This window comes from Nycticebus coucang, chromosome 12 (assembly GCF_027406575.1).
Source record: "Nycticebus coucang isolate mNycCou1 chromosome 12, mNycCou1.pri, whole genome shotgun sequence".
In the NCBI taxonomy this organism is placed as follows: Eukaryota; Metazoa; Chordata; class Mammalia; order Primates; family Lorisidae; genus Nycticebus; species Nycticebus coucang.
The window spans coordinates 70628376-70643724 of record NC_069791.1 but is presented as its reverse complement, the minus strand read 5'-3'; positions in this window follow the sequence as shown (position 1 = coordinate 70643724).

The window sequence follows — 15349 nt, the reverse complement described above, 5'->3', positions numbered from 1 at the left end:
GCTGACCATAGTGGAGTCAGCTCCATTGTCTAACTCTTTCATACCAAGCCAGTGTTTCCCTTACCCTAAATCAACCCAGTGCCTTGTACTAGACAACTAGTGACAGCCTCTATCCCAAAAGGCCTATCAGAATTATTTAAACTAGCTAATCCTTACCTGTTTCTCCCATCCTGCCTTGCCTTTCCCACAGAAAATACAATGAAAGTTGTGGTCTAATCTTTCCTGTTGGTCTTTTTTGCCTCTTGCTCAACACTGCTATTTCCCCACGTCACCCTGTGTGGCGAGGCATGCCCCTCCTGCCAGGAAAAGTAACAACGACCTTCCTTCAGTGGCATTAACCTCTCTGTATCATCATCACTCAGTCACCTCCCTAAATTAAAATCTGGAGAGTAGAGTGTTTGAGACAGAAAGGCATTCAGAGTGGAAAAGAAGAAGTAAAAACTCTTGTCCACAGATGGCTTGATTGTTTATGTATAAGATCCCATGGAATGTGCCAAAAGCTACTAGAACTGTATGTAAGTAAATTAAGTTGTTGCAGGAAGACGAGGTCCAACGGAGAAAAGGGCACCCAAACACCACGTTTATAAGAGGAAGGGCTTTATTCACCAGCCGAGAGCTTATGGCGTGGAAGAATTCCAAATGGCCATGCTCTCTGACTGGCTTGGTCTTTCCCTTTTTATCGACAGTCAAAAAGTTCCACCCCACAGGTACCCTTCTCATTGGCCAGTTTGAATCAAGTGGGAGATGCTATTCTAGCCCCTACAGAATTACAGGATTTCACAGAACTTGGAAATCTCCAAATTCCAGGAAGTTAGGTATACAAATTCCCAAGAGCTGAGTCACCATGGAGAGGACCTTGCAGGTGTATCCTTGTGGTCTCCTTGAGAAGACCTGTTCTCCTAGACCTCAACCTTCTTGGCTCTCCTCTCTCAAGGTAAAGGCAAGAGCACTGGATTCCAGGTCAATATGCCAAAATAAACTCCATTTCTACATACTAACAACAAAGATTTAGAAAGCAAAAGAATCCTAAACAAGCATGAGACCTAATACAGGCAGACTGAAAGACAAGATAGTAAAGAGGCAAATTGAATCTCCCTTTCTCCTCTATTCTGTAGTTTATTTAAAAGGTAAACATGATAATTTTTATTATCTCTATTAATGTTATATGAAAATCTTGTTCAAACTAATTTTTTCTTTGTATTAGTGTATTATTACTAAAAGCTAATTTTAATAAAACCTTATAAACAAATCCATACAATCTTAATTGGTTTGACTACAAGGTATGCTTTTTATAAACTTCTTATAACCTTTTACAGTTTTTACCACTTTACCTCCAACTTTTATATCCATTTAGTTTTATCCATATTCTTTATCCCTTTAATTTAAAACAATCTTTGTGAACAGTGATTTAAGAAAAGCAAAGCAAAGTGAAGGAGAATGTTATGCAGAAAAACTCTGAAAATCATATTGATTTATAAAAGCATTTATTGAGCACTTACTGTGTGCAAGGGTAGGAATTTGGATGTGAGGAATAACTTAGAAATATTTGAGAGAAGACACTGGAGAAACTACAGAGGGATACCAAGGGCAAGTCCAAAGGACTGGCTGGACAGAAGGGTCTTATCTCATTTGATGACTATTCCCAAATAAACCCAGAGCAGAGCAAGTGGTGTACATTGGTAGCTAAGAAATGAGAGTAAAGGTAGCCTCACAAAAACCAAGACTAAACATTTAATCATTAAGTATGTGTAAGGGAATGTGAAAAATAAATAAATAAATATTACCTTGTGAAATAAAATAAAAAATAAAATAATCCTTAAAACCTCTAACTGGGCAAAATTACTTTTCCTTTAACAAAAACCATACTCTTATATTCTTATGTTTTTTCACATACTTTTTTTGTTGTTTTATCAAAACCACATCCTATTTTATCCATATAAGTGCATATAAAATTATTTATTTATACAACTATTATGTACCCACAAGTTAAAAAGAAAGCCTTCTCGAAATTATCTGTTACATTTATTTATGAATATTAGTGGTCTATTTTTTGAGACTTAAAAAAACTATAACAAGTTAACTGATGACTTCATACTGAACCTCAGAGTCAAAGCATTCTATAACACACATACTCTTGACAATGTGACTATTACTTTCTTTGCATTATTATTATTGTTATTATTGCTTAATATTTCGATGTGGCAATTGTCTGATTCCTTTTCTGAATGCATTTATGTTCGTTTGTTCTTTACGAGGTTTTTGTTTCTAGTCCTTATTTTAAACATTGTTATTGTTATTAAAATTTAAGCCTTTTTAATTTTGTGAAGGCAAAAAAATGGAAACCTAATAAACACATGTATATGTAAAAATAAAAAAATTAAAAACAATGAAAGGAGGCCAGCTAATAAAAAAGTAAATAAATAAATAAAGCCTTAAAAATTAAAAAAAAGAAAGCAATGGGTGGCATCTGTGGCTCAGTGAGTAGGGTGCTGGCTCCATATACCGAGGGTAGCATGTTCAAACCCGGCCCCGGCCAAACTGCAACAAAAAAATAGCTGGACGTTGTGGTGGGTGCCTGTAGTCCCAGCTGCTCTGGAGGCTGAGGCAGGAGAATCGCCTAAGCCCAAGAGCTGGAGGTTGCTGTGAGCTGTGATGGTACAGCACTCTACCAAGGGCAATAAAGTGAGACTCTGTCTCTACAAAAATAATAATAAATAAATAAAAATAACAATAATAAGCTATTATTGTGTTAAAAAAACAAACAAAAAAACAAAAAAAAGAAAGCAAAAGAAAACAATACTATTTGCAATAGTATCAACATATGAAATATTTAAGAACAAATAGGACAAAAGATGTTTAAATCTGTGCACTGAAAACTTCACAACATTGCTGAGAGAAATTGAAGACTGAGACACACAGATTTTGATGTATGAGAGGACTGGATTCTAACATGTCAATTCTCCCCAAATTAACCCTAGCTTTAATGTAATCACAGTCAAATCCAAGGAGGCTTTGTGCAGAAGTTGACAAGCCGATTGTAAAACTCTTACAGAAATCCAAAGGACCTGGTATAGCCAAAAAAAAGACCTTTGAAAATGAAGGACAGAACGGTGCATCTTAGAATGGGTACAGGCGAAACTTACTAAATGCAGAATACAAATGTCTACGTACAGTAACTAAGAAAATGCCATGAAGGCTACGTTGAACAGTTTGATGAGAATATTTCAGATTGTATATGGAACCTGCACATTATACCCCTTGATTGCACTAATGTACACAGCTATGATTTAACAATAAAAATAAATAAATTAAAAAAAAAAAAGAAAATGAAGGACAAAGTTGGAGGGTTTACATTACCAAACGTCAAGACTTACTATAAAGCTACTGTAACCACAGTGTGTTCACATCAAGATGGAGAAACAGGTCCATAAAGCAGAGCAGAGAGACAGAAATAGAGGACTCACACATACGTGAATCACTATGAAGGTTTTGGGACAGACCGTGTCATGGTCCATTATTGACTTCTAAGAAACTGTTGACAGTGTCCTTTCTGATTCGCTCAGCAACCCTAACCCCTGGGAGGGCTTCATTTGTGCCTGTCCTTGCAGAATTTATGTTTCTTCATTTTTGTGTATCTCAAAACCTTCATAATAACGCACATATATGGTCGACTAATTTCTAACAAAGGTGCAAAGGGAACTGAGTGAAGAAAAGACAATTGGACACATATAGTTAGAAAAAATGAACTTTCATCCATACTTTGCACTATATGTAAAAATTCTCCCAAGATAAATCATAGCCTTCACTTCTAAGACCTAAGATTATAAAATTCTACAAAAAAGCATCTGAGAAAGTCTATGTGATCTTGAGTTAGACAAAGATTTGTCAGATTAAACACCAAAGGCCTAATCCCTAAATGAAAATACTGCTAAGTTAGAATTCATCGAGATGAATAAAATCTGTTCTTTAAAAAGTGGAAAGAGCAAAGAGAAGCTACAGACTGGGAGGACACATGTGAACATCACATAACCAACAGGGCACTTGTATCCAGAATATAAAAGGACTCTCAAAATTTAATGAGAAAACAATACACCAATCTGAAAATTGGGCCAAAGATTTAAATAGATACCTCATCAAAGAAGATATACAGATAACAAATAAGCACCAGGAAAGATGTTTAGCATTACTAGTCATTAGGGAAATGCGAGGAAAACCACAGGGAGATACCACTACGTACCAATCAAATGACTAAAATTGTAACGACTGACCATACTCACTGTTGGCGAACGTGCAGAACCACCAGAACTCTCATATACTACTGGCGACGATGTAAAGTGTTAGGACTGCTTTGGCCATTCCTTAAAAGGTTAACCATACACCTACCCCATGAGCTAGTCATACCACTGACTGGTGTCACAGTGCTGACCAGCAGTGTCAGGAGCACCCAGAACTTGTCAGAAATGCAAATCTTCGGGCCCCATCCCAAAGCTGCTGAAGTTAGATAGCCACTGCCCCGGGCAAGGAGATTGACATTGGTGGGTTACTTGCTTTGTGCATTACCTTTAGTTTTCACAGCTGTCAGTGAGATAAAGGAATTTTATTCCTACCTGACAGAGGAAGAAACTGAGGGTCAGAGAAGTCACCTCATTTATTCCAGTTCCCTCTGCTGGCGGGTCTAGAATTTGGAGCACACCATACGCAGGTCTGTCTGACTTGTGAGATCGGTGCTTCCCCACATGACTGTGGGTCCCCATCCTGTCCTCACCAAAAGCTTAACCCACATCCCTTCTCCCATACCTGTTCCTAGGCAGAGCTGGTCATTGCTGTTTCATAGAACCTGCAATTTACTAAGGCTGGGGAAACAAAAGCAGGAGGCATATGAGTGTGGCTCCTGAGGTGACAAAGACCACAGAAGGCTTGGAGACAGGACAACCGTGATGTGCTGGAGGAGCCAGAAGGAGGAGAGATCCTTAGTCACTGCCCTTCCCATGGACTGGCTGGCTGCCTCCTCTGTCATCAGTTTACTTCCTCTTTGTTCCTTCCACAGGAGGAGGCCAGAGAGGATTTTTCCTCCCCTGCGGTGGAGGCAGCCTGGAGTGAGCCCTCCAGGAATTAGACTGGAGTTAGTAAGGAAAGACTCACCGATAGGAAATAATTCAAGAGAGGCCCAGGCTCCACAAAGTTAATGTTGAAACGGGGAGGTGACATCTTCCACTTGCTGTGTGCTGCATGTTTTGCATTTATATTAATTGTATTTTCTTATTTTTTTTGCCCTACCAGAGTAGCCAGCTCTAGCAAATGACTTTTCTTTCCTTTTTCTTTCTTTTTTTTTTAGAGACAGAGTCTCACTTTGTCACCCTTGATAAGTGCTGTGACGTCACAGCTCACAGCAACATCCAGTTCATGGGCTTAGGCGATTCTCTTGCCTCAGCCTCCACAGTTGCTGGGACTACAGGTACCCATCACAATGCCTGGCTATTTTTTGTTGTTGTTGTTGTCAGGGCTGGGTTCAAACCCATCGCCTCGGTATATGGGGCCAGCGCCCAACTCACTGAGCCACAGGCGCCGCCCCATAAATGACTTTTCTAGGAGCGCAGGTTTCATATGCAAACTGACTAACTCAGAGCCCATAGACCCAACCACTCCTATCTGGCTCTGACCCTCCAGGAGGCAGAATCCCCTGCCTTAATCACGTGGACCAGGTACCAGACAACTAGGGGCAACCTCTAACCCCCACAGCCTCCTAACTAGGGATAGCACTAATCCACCCCCACCCTTACCCCCAACATTATTCAGACCAGCCAATCCTAAACCTGCTGGCACTGCCTTCCCTTTCCCAGGAAAGCACAGTGAAAGGTCTTCCCACGTTTTCCCCAGGCTCCCTCTGCCTCCTGACTGAACTTGGTACTTCTTGGAGTGGCCCTCATGGCTCACTGTGTCTCCTGTTCCTAGGGATCTGTGACTATAAACGTCTTCCTCCATGATGGTCATTGCCGTGTCTATGACAGTCATTACCATACCTGATAAACTGCCTTTTAAACAGCACTTAACCCTCCCAACAACCCTAGTGGGCGGGCAATGTCTGTTATGGTCTTCAATTGACACAAGAAGAAACTGAGGTCCTGAGCATGGTTCTGAGCCTGGCTTGAGTTCACATGCCAATAAATGTCCACTGTAGCATCGGGTCTGAGCCTAGAGACCAGGCTCCTGACCACTTCCCCATTCAGTGACATCAGCCAACAGTTCTATGGGCCTCTCTAACAACCCATGGTTCCCTTTTCTGTGTTATCTTCCTTCCACACAGGAGATAATGCAGGACTGGGACACTGGCTTATATAGCCTTGGGTCCTTGTCACCTGGTGTTGTACACAGAGTAATCAATGCTGCCCAGACTGAATTTGTGCCCCCACAATTAAACCAGTGACTAACTGAAATTCTTGAGCTAACAGGATGGCAGATAAAAAAAAGAAACATCTTGCTGAAAGGCTGAAACTCCCTCACTCGTAAGGCAACAAATCTGGCCCAAATCAATTGGAACCAGTATGGCCAACTGACATCTGAACAACTCATGAGGAAGCATGAGGAGATAGCTGTGCATGCTTGACAACTTTTCAGATCTCCTCTTTTCTTTTTTCTTTTTTTTTTGAGACAGAGCCTCAAGCTATCGCCCTGGGTAGAGTGCTGTGGCATCACAGCTCACAGCAACCTCAAACTCCTGGGTTTAAATGATTCTTTTGCCTCAGCCTCCCAAGTAGCTGGGACTACAGGTACCCACCACAACATCCGGCTATTTTTTGGTTGTAGTTGTCATTGTTGTTCGGCAGGCCCGGACTGGATTCGAACCTGCCAGCCCTGGTGCATGTGGCTGACACCTTAGCCCGGTGTTGTAGGATTGGCTTCTAGCACATAGGGCAACAAGTCTCTTTTGCCCAGGAACAATATGTGTATGGAAGGTCTAGAGAGCTTTTAAGGCTGGGTATCAGGTTATGATGCTGCATGTAGCTTTGCAGGTAATTGGCAATGTTGTTCTTATGTTAACTTATTCTGTCTTCACTTGTACCCTCTACAGGGGATACTGTTGTTATCCCCATTTTATAGGTGAGAAAACTGAGGCTCAGAGGAGTTGAGTCATTGGTACAAATGGTTCACCTCCAGAGCCTGTTATCTGTAGTCTCTGTCTCTGTCATATTCACAAGTGTTATTTGTAGAGTGACTTAGGCATCCTGACCTGTCAGCATCCTTGGGCTAGAAGGCTGCATTTCAGCCTCCGATCAACCTAACACGTGGTGATAGAGCTTCTCAGAGATGAAAGAAGAGGGCTGAGAACTGGGAGGCAAAGGCTGACCCCTGATCTCACTGAGTTGCCATGTTGAAAGGAGAGAAAAGACAGTTACACAAATGGAAACAGATCATTGTCCCTGCTTGCGCTCAGAGCAGTAGTGTGCTGTTAAGTGTTTAACAAGAAGCTCTCCAGAACAAGAGCTCTAATTTGTTGCACTTGCCAGTTTTCAGAGTGTAAGTACTCCCACAATGTTGATTTAGCTACTGTTATGGATTCAGCGTTTCCCTCAAATTCATATGATTTCATTTTTTTTTTTTGAGACAGAGTCTCACTCTGTCACCCTAGGTGGAGTACCGTGGCATCATAGCTCACAGCAATCTCAAACTTCTAGGCTTAAGAAATCCTCTTGTCTCAGCTTCTTGAGTAGCTGGGACTACAGGCACATGCCACCACATCTGGCTAGTTTTTCTATTTTTAGTAAAGACGGGGTCGCACTCTTGCTCAGGCTGGTCTTGAACTCCTGAGCTCAGGGGATCTACCCACCTTGGCCTCCCAGAGTGCTAGGATTAGAGGCGTGACCCACCACACCTGGCAAATCCATATGTTGAAGACTTAACTCTCAGTGTGGCTGTATTTGGAGATGGGGGCTCTAAGGAAATCATCAAGGTTTAATGAAGGCACAAGTGTTGGGTCCTGCCTGATCCCAGAAAGCACCCCTCCTGTCTCCCTGAGTGCACATGGAGCAAATGCCATGTGAAAACATAGAGATGGCATCTGACTACCAGGCAAGAGAGGAGGGATGTGTAGCAAAACAGGAGGCCTCAGAATAAAACCTACCAGATTTTGGGAGCAAGATGGCGGCCGAGTAACAGCTTCCCTGCACCTAGGCACAGTGAGTCTGGGGAGATAAGACTCCAGGCATCTCTGGCTGGTGGGATCTGCCTATAATCATCCCTTTAAGGATACAGGGAGTCAGCAAGGGACTTCTGGACCCCAAGAGGAGGACAAAAAACAGTGGAAAACTGGCAAGTGGTTGCATGTGTTCAATCGACCTAATCCCACCGGCAGCCATAAGTACAAGCAGCAGCGAGACTGAAAACCGGATAGGCCTTACCTGTGAACTGTTTCGGTGTTCTTAGACTTGGCACTCAGTTGAACTGCCTTGGGGAGAGCTTGAGCAGGAGTGTGGGGAACTTTGGGCATTGTCTAGGGCCCCAGACTGAGCCGCTGAGCCGGACGGAGCTAATAGTGTTCGGCTGTGGGCCACAGGGAGCCATTGTGAGAGAACTGCCCCGGCAAGCTCTGCCCTCAGGGTCGCAGAGCAAGGATCGGGCAGGAGCTAGTAACCTAGTGACTGAGCAGCCTAAAGGCGGGGACTGAGCCTGCCTTACAGCCTTAATCCTCAGGGGCAGAGTGAGACCAGTTTTGGCACACTGTAGCCTTGAGCTGTTGCCCTGGGTAGAGTTCTGTGGTGTCACAGCTCATAGCAACCTCAAATTCCTGGGCTTGGCACCACCCGGACCTCCATAAGAGCTGCGCTCCAACCCCCGACCCCCGACCCGCTCCCGCCAGGCCTCCGCATGCCCTGACAAGGAACTGTGGGAGCCGTGTAACCCTGTGTTCTCCCTCCTGTACCCTCTCTGCCTCCACACTGGCCCGCTCATCTGGCCAGGGACTCTGATAGCCGCGTGCCCTCTAGAACTCTCCCCACCTCTGCACAGAGCCCTTCTCCTGGCCAGAGACTGCTGGAGCCTCAGGCTCTCTGTGCCAAAGTCACTGGGCGCCAGGCACTTCCAGAACCGTGCACACCACCTCCCCCCCTGTTGCTGGATCTGGGTGTGTCACACTCCAGAGCTACTTCCACAACCAGAACTCCCTGCCTGGGGCAGCCCCAGAGGAACTACACAGGGTCACTCCCTACAAAGATCCAGCAACAATAGAGTGATCCCACTGGGGTCTAATCTTGGAGAGACACCTCCCCAACTCTGAGGATGGCAAGAGGCAATGGTGAAAAACAATCATGAGGTGAAATCGACAGAAAAACTCCAGCAATATGAATAATCAGAGTAGATCAACTCCCCCAAGGATCAATGGGGCAGACACAGGACAAGATCCCATGCGCAAACAAATAGCTGAGATGTCAGAAATTGAATTCAGAATCTGGATAGCAAATAAGATCAAATTAGAGTTCCAAGTAGTAGGGCAGCGCCTGTGGCTCAAGGAGTAGGGCGCTGGTCCCGTATGCTGGAGGTGGCGGGTTCAAACCCAGCCTCGGCCAAAAGCCACAAAAAAAAAAAAAAAAAAAAAGAATTCCAAGTAGTAACCCAAAAGATATCTCAAGAATTCAACGAATTCAAAGACCAAATGACCGAAGATATTGACACATTGAGACAAGAAGTTGCAGCCCTCAAAGATCTGAGAAGCACAGTAGAATCCCTCAGCAACAGAATGGAGCAAGCAGAAGAAAGGATTTCTGACACTGAAGACAAAGCTTTTGAACACTCCCAAACTCTCAAAGTGGAAGAGAAAAGGAGGGCAAAAACAGATCACTTTCTCAGAGAGCTCTGGGATAATTCAAAGAAAACCAATATTCATCTTATAGGGATCCCCGAAAGTGACTAAGTGGCTTCACAAGGCACAGTGTCTCTTCTCCATGAGATTATGAAGGAGAACTTTACAGACATGCCAAGACATTCTGAAATCCAGATAGCAGACAGTTTCAGAACTCCAGCACGACTCAACCCAAATAAGACATCACCAGACACATCATAATCAATTTCACTAAAGTTAATATGAAGAAGAAAATTCTGAAAGCAGCCAGACGAAAGAAAACCATCACCTATAAGGGCAAGAATATTAGAATAACTGCAGATCTCTCTGCTGAAACCTTTCAAGCTAGAAGAGGATGGTCATCGACTTTTAATCTCCTAAAACAAAATAACGTTCAACCCAGGATCCTGTACCCAGCTAAACTGAGTTTCATTTATGACGGAGAAATTAAATACTTCAATGACATTCACATGTTGAAGAAATTTGCCATAACTAAACCAGTTCTCCAGGATATTCTCAGACCTATCCTCCATAAAGACCAGTGTAATCCTCCACCACAAAAGTAAACCCACCCAGAAAATTTTGATCAAATTCCAGCTTCCACAGTTGCAAAAGGATTAAAAATGTCCACCGGACTCTTGAAAGGCTTATCAACATTCTCAATTAATGTGAATGGTTTAAATTGTCCTCTAAAGAGGCACAGATTGGCTGACTGGATACAAAAACTCAAGCCAGATATCTGCTGCATACAAGAATCACATCTTACATTAAAAGACAAATATAGACTCAAGGTGAAGGGATGGTCATCTATACTCCAGGCAAATAGAAAGTAGAAGAAAGCAGGCATTGCAATCCTATTTGCAGACGCAATAAGCTTTAAACCAACTGAAATAAGGAAGGATAAGGATGGACACTTCATATTTGTTAAAGGTAATACTCAATATGATGAGATCTCAATTATTAATATTTATGCACCCAACCAGAATGCACCTCAATTTATAAGAGAAACTCTAACAGAGATGAGCAACTTGATTTCCTCCAGTTCCATAGTAGTTGGAGATTTTAACACCCCTTTAGCAGTGCTGGATAGATCCTCCAAAAAGACGCTAAGCAAAGAAATTTTAGATTTAAACTTAACCATTCAACATCTGGACTTAACAGACATCTACAGAACATTTCATCCCAACAAAACTGAATACACATTCTTCTCATCAGCCCACGGAACATACTCCAAAATCGACCACATCCTAGGCCACAAATATAACCTCAGCAAATTTAAAAAAATAGAAATTATTCCTTGCATCTTCTCAGACTATCATGGAATAAAAGTTGAACTCAATAACAACAGGAACCTGCATACCCATACAAAAACATGGAAGCTAAACAACCTTATGCTGAAGGATAGATGGGTTATAGACGAGATTAAGAAGGAAATCACCAAATTTTTGGAACAAAACAACAATCAAGACACGAATTACCATAACCTCTGGGATACTGCAAAGGCAGTCCTAAGAGGGAAATTTATAGCACTGCAAGCCTTCCTCAAGAAAACGGAAAGAGAGGAAGTTAATAACTTAATGGGACATCTCAAGCAATTGGAGAAGGAAGAACACTCTAACCCCAAACCCAGCAGAAGAAAAGAAATAACCAAAATCAGAGCAGAATTAAATGAAATTGAAAACAAAAGAATTATACAACAGATAAATAAATCCGAAAGTTGGTTTTTTGAAAAGATCAAGAAAATAGGTAAACCTTTGGCCAACCTAACCAGGAAAAAAACAGTAAAATCTCTAATTTTATCAATCTGAAATGGTAAAGATGAAATAACAACAGACCCCTCAGAAATTCAAAAAATCCTTAATGAATACTACAAGAAACTCTACTCTCAGAAATATGAAAATCTGAAAGAAATCGACCAATACCTGGAAGTACGCCACCTACTAAGACTTAGCCAGAATGAAGTGGAAATGTTGAACAGGCCTATATCAAGTTCTGAAATAGCATCAACTATACAAAATCTCCCTAAAAAGAAAAGCCCAGGACCAGATGGCTTTATATCAGAATTCTACCAAACCTGTAAAGAAGAACTAGTACCTATATTACAAACCTCTTCAAAAATATAGAAAAAGAAGGAATATTACCCAACACATTGAACAAAGCAAACATCACCTTGATCCCCAAACCAGGGAAAGACCCAACAAGAAAAGAAAATTATAGACCAATATCACTAATGAATATTGATGCTAAAATACTTAATAAGATCCTAATAAACAGAATCCAACAACACATCAAAAAAATTATACACCATGACCAAGTGGGATTTATCCCAGGATCTCAAGGCTGGTTCAATATACGTAAATGTATAAATGTAATTCAGCACATAAACAAACTAAAAAATAAGGACCATATGATTCTTTCAATTGATGCAGAAAAAGCTTTTGATAATATCCAGCATTCCTTCATGATCAGAACACTTAAGAAAATTGGTATAGAAGGGACATTTCTTAAACTGATAGAGGCCATCTGCAGCAAACCCACAGCCAGTATTGTATTGAATGGAGTTAAATTGAAATCATTTCCACTCAGATCAGGAACCAGGCAAGGTTGCCCATTGTCTCCATTGCTCTTTAACATTGTAATGGAAGTTTTAGCCATTGCAATTAGGGAAGAAAAGGCGATCAAGGGTATCCACATAGGGTCAGAAGAGATCAAACTTTCACTCTTCACAGATGATATGATCGTATATCTGGAAAACACTAGGGATTCTACTATGAAACTTTTAGAAGTGATCAAGGAATACAGCAATGTCTCAGGCTACAAAATCAACACCCATAAATCTGTAGCCTTGGGCGGTGGCTGTGGCTCAAGGAGTAGGGCGCCGGTCCCATATGCCAGAGGTGGTGGGTTCAAACCCAGCCCTGGCCAAAAACCAAAAAAAAAAAAAAAATCTGTAGCCTTTATATATACCAACAATAACCAAGTTGAAAAAACAGTCAAGAACTCTATTTCTTTCACAGTAGTGCCAAAGAAGATGAAATATTTGGGAGTATACCTAACAAATGACGTGAAAGATCTCTACAAAGAGAACTATGAAACTTTACGAAAAGAAATGGTATGGAAAAACATACCATGCTCATGGCTGGGAAGAATCAACATTGTTAAAATGTCTATACTACCCAAAGCAATATATGATTTTAATGCAATTCCTATTAAAGCTCCATTGCCATATTTTAAAGATCTTGAAAAAATAATACTTCGTTTTATATGGAATCAGTAAAAACCTCGAATGGCCAAAACATTACTGAGCAACAAAAACAAAGCAGGAGGAATCACGCTACCAGACCTGAGACTGTACTATAAATCGATAGTGATCAAAACAGCATGGTATTGGCACAAAAACAGAGAAGTAGATGTCTGGAACAGAATACAGAACCAAGAGATGTATCCAGCTACTTACCGTTATTTGATCTTTGACAAGCCAATTAAAAACATTCAGTGGGGAAATGATTCCCTATTTAACAAATGGTGCTGGGTGAACTGACTGGCAACCTGTAGAAGATTGAAACTGGACCCACACCTTTCACCATTAACTAAGATAGACTCTCACTGGATAAAAGATTTAAACTTAAGACATGAAACTATAAAAATACTTGAAGAAAGTGCAGGGCCAGGGCTGGGTTTGCAGTTTTTGGCCAGGGCTGGGTTTGAACCCACCACCTTTGGCATATGGGGCTGGCGCCCTACTCCTTTGAGCTACAGGGAATCAGCCTGGGTGAATTTTTTTTTTTTTTTTTTTGCAGTTTTTGGCCAGGGCTGGGTTTGAACCCACCACCTCTGGCATATGGGGCCGGCATCCTACCCCTTTGAGCCACAGGCACTGCCCCTGGGTGAATATTTTATGAGGAGGACTCCCCAGGCAATTGAAGCAGCATCAAAAATACACTACTGGGATCTGATCAAACTAAAAAGCTTCTGCACAGCCAAGAACATAGTAAGTAAAGCAAGCAAACAGCTCTCAGAATGGGAGAAAATTTGCAGGTTATACCTCTGATAAAGGTCTAATAACCAGAATCCACAGAGAACGCAAACATATTAGCAAGAAAAGAACACGTGATCCCATCTCAGGGTGGGAAAGGGACTTGAAGAGAAACTTCTCTAAAGAAGACACAGAGGCACAATCTACAAACACATGAAAAAAAGCTCATCATCCTTATTCATCAGAGAAATGCAAATCAAAACTACTTTGAGATATCACCTAACCCCAGTAGGAGTAGCCCACATAACAAAATCCCAAAACCAGAGATGTTGGCATGGGAGAAAAGGGCACACTTCTACACTGCTGGTGGGAATGCACACTAATACGTTCCTTCTGGAAGGATGTTTGGAGCATACTTAGAGACCTAAAAATAGACCTGCCATTCGATCCTATAATTCCTTTACTACGTTTATACCCAGAAGACCAAAAATCACAATATAACAAAGATATCTGTACCAGAATGTTTATTGCAGCCCAATTCATAATTGCTAAGTCATGGAAGAAGCCCAAGTGCCCATCGACCCACGAATGGACTAGCAAATTGTGGTACATGTATACCATGGAATATTATGCAGCCTTAAAGAAAGATGGAGACTTTACCTCTTTCATGTTTACATGGATGGAGCTGGAACATATTCTTCTTAGCAAAGTATCTCAGGAATGGAAGAAAAAGTATCCAATATATTCAGCCCTACTATGAAGCTAAATTATAGCTTTCTCATGAAGGCTATAACCCAACCAAAGCACAAGACTTTGAGGAAAGGTCCAAGGAAGGGGAAGGGAGGGGGGAGGTAAAGGTGGAGGGAGGGTGATGGGTGGGGCCACACCTACGGTGCATCTTAGAATGGGTACAGGCGAAACTTACTAAAGGCAGAATACAAATGTCTACATACAATAACTAAGAAAATGCCATGAAGGCTACGTTGAACAGTTTGATGAGAATATTTCAGATTGTATATGAAACCAGCACATTATACCCCTTGATTGCACTAATGTACACAGCTATGATTTAATAATAAAAAAAAAGAATAAAACCTACCTTGGCAGTACTTTGACCTTGGACTTTCCAGACTCCAGAACTGTGAGAAAATAAAATTCTCTTGTTTAAGTCACCCGGTCTGTGGTATTACAGTTACAAGCTGTCATAACTCCCATGGCAAAGTACTTCTGAGGAGACTAATACAAGCAAGTCACTGGATGCCTAGTTGGGAAGAAGCCTGCGGTGGCATGCCCCATTATGAGTATGCCCACCATGCAGATTACAAATGCAGTATGAATAATACTGTGCTTGTACTTCATCCCCACTTCCTGACAGCCAGGTCCTAAAATCCTTAGAAATGTTATGAACATCTTTTGTATGCTAACAAGATGATTGGTAGGTCAGTATCCCTACATAGCTTCAAGTTGGGGGCTGGTCATCGGAAAGACCAGGGTTTAATTAGAAGGGTGAAATTTTTACACACCACCCCCCAAACACACCC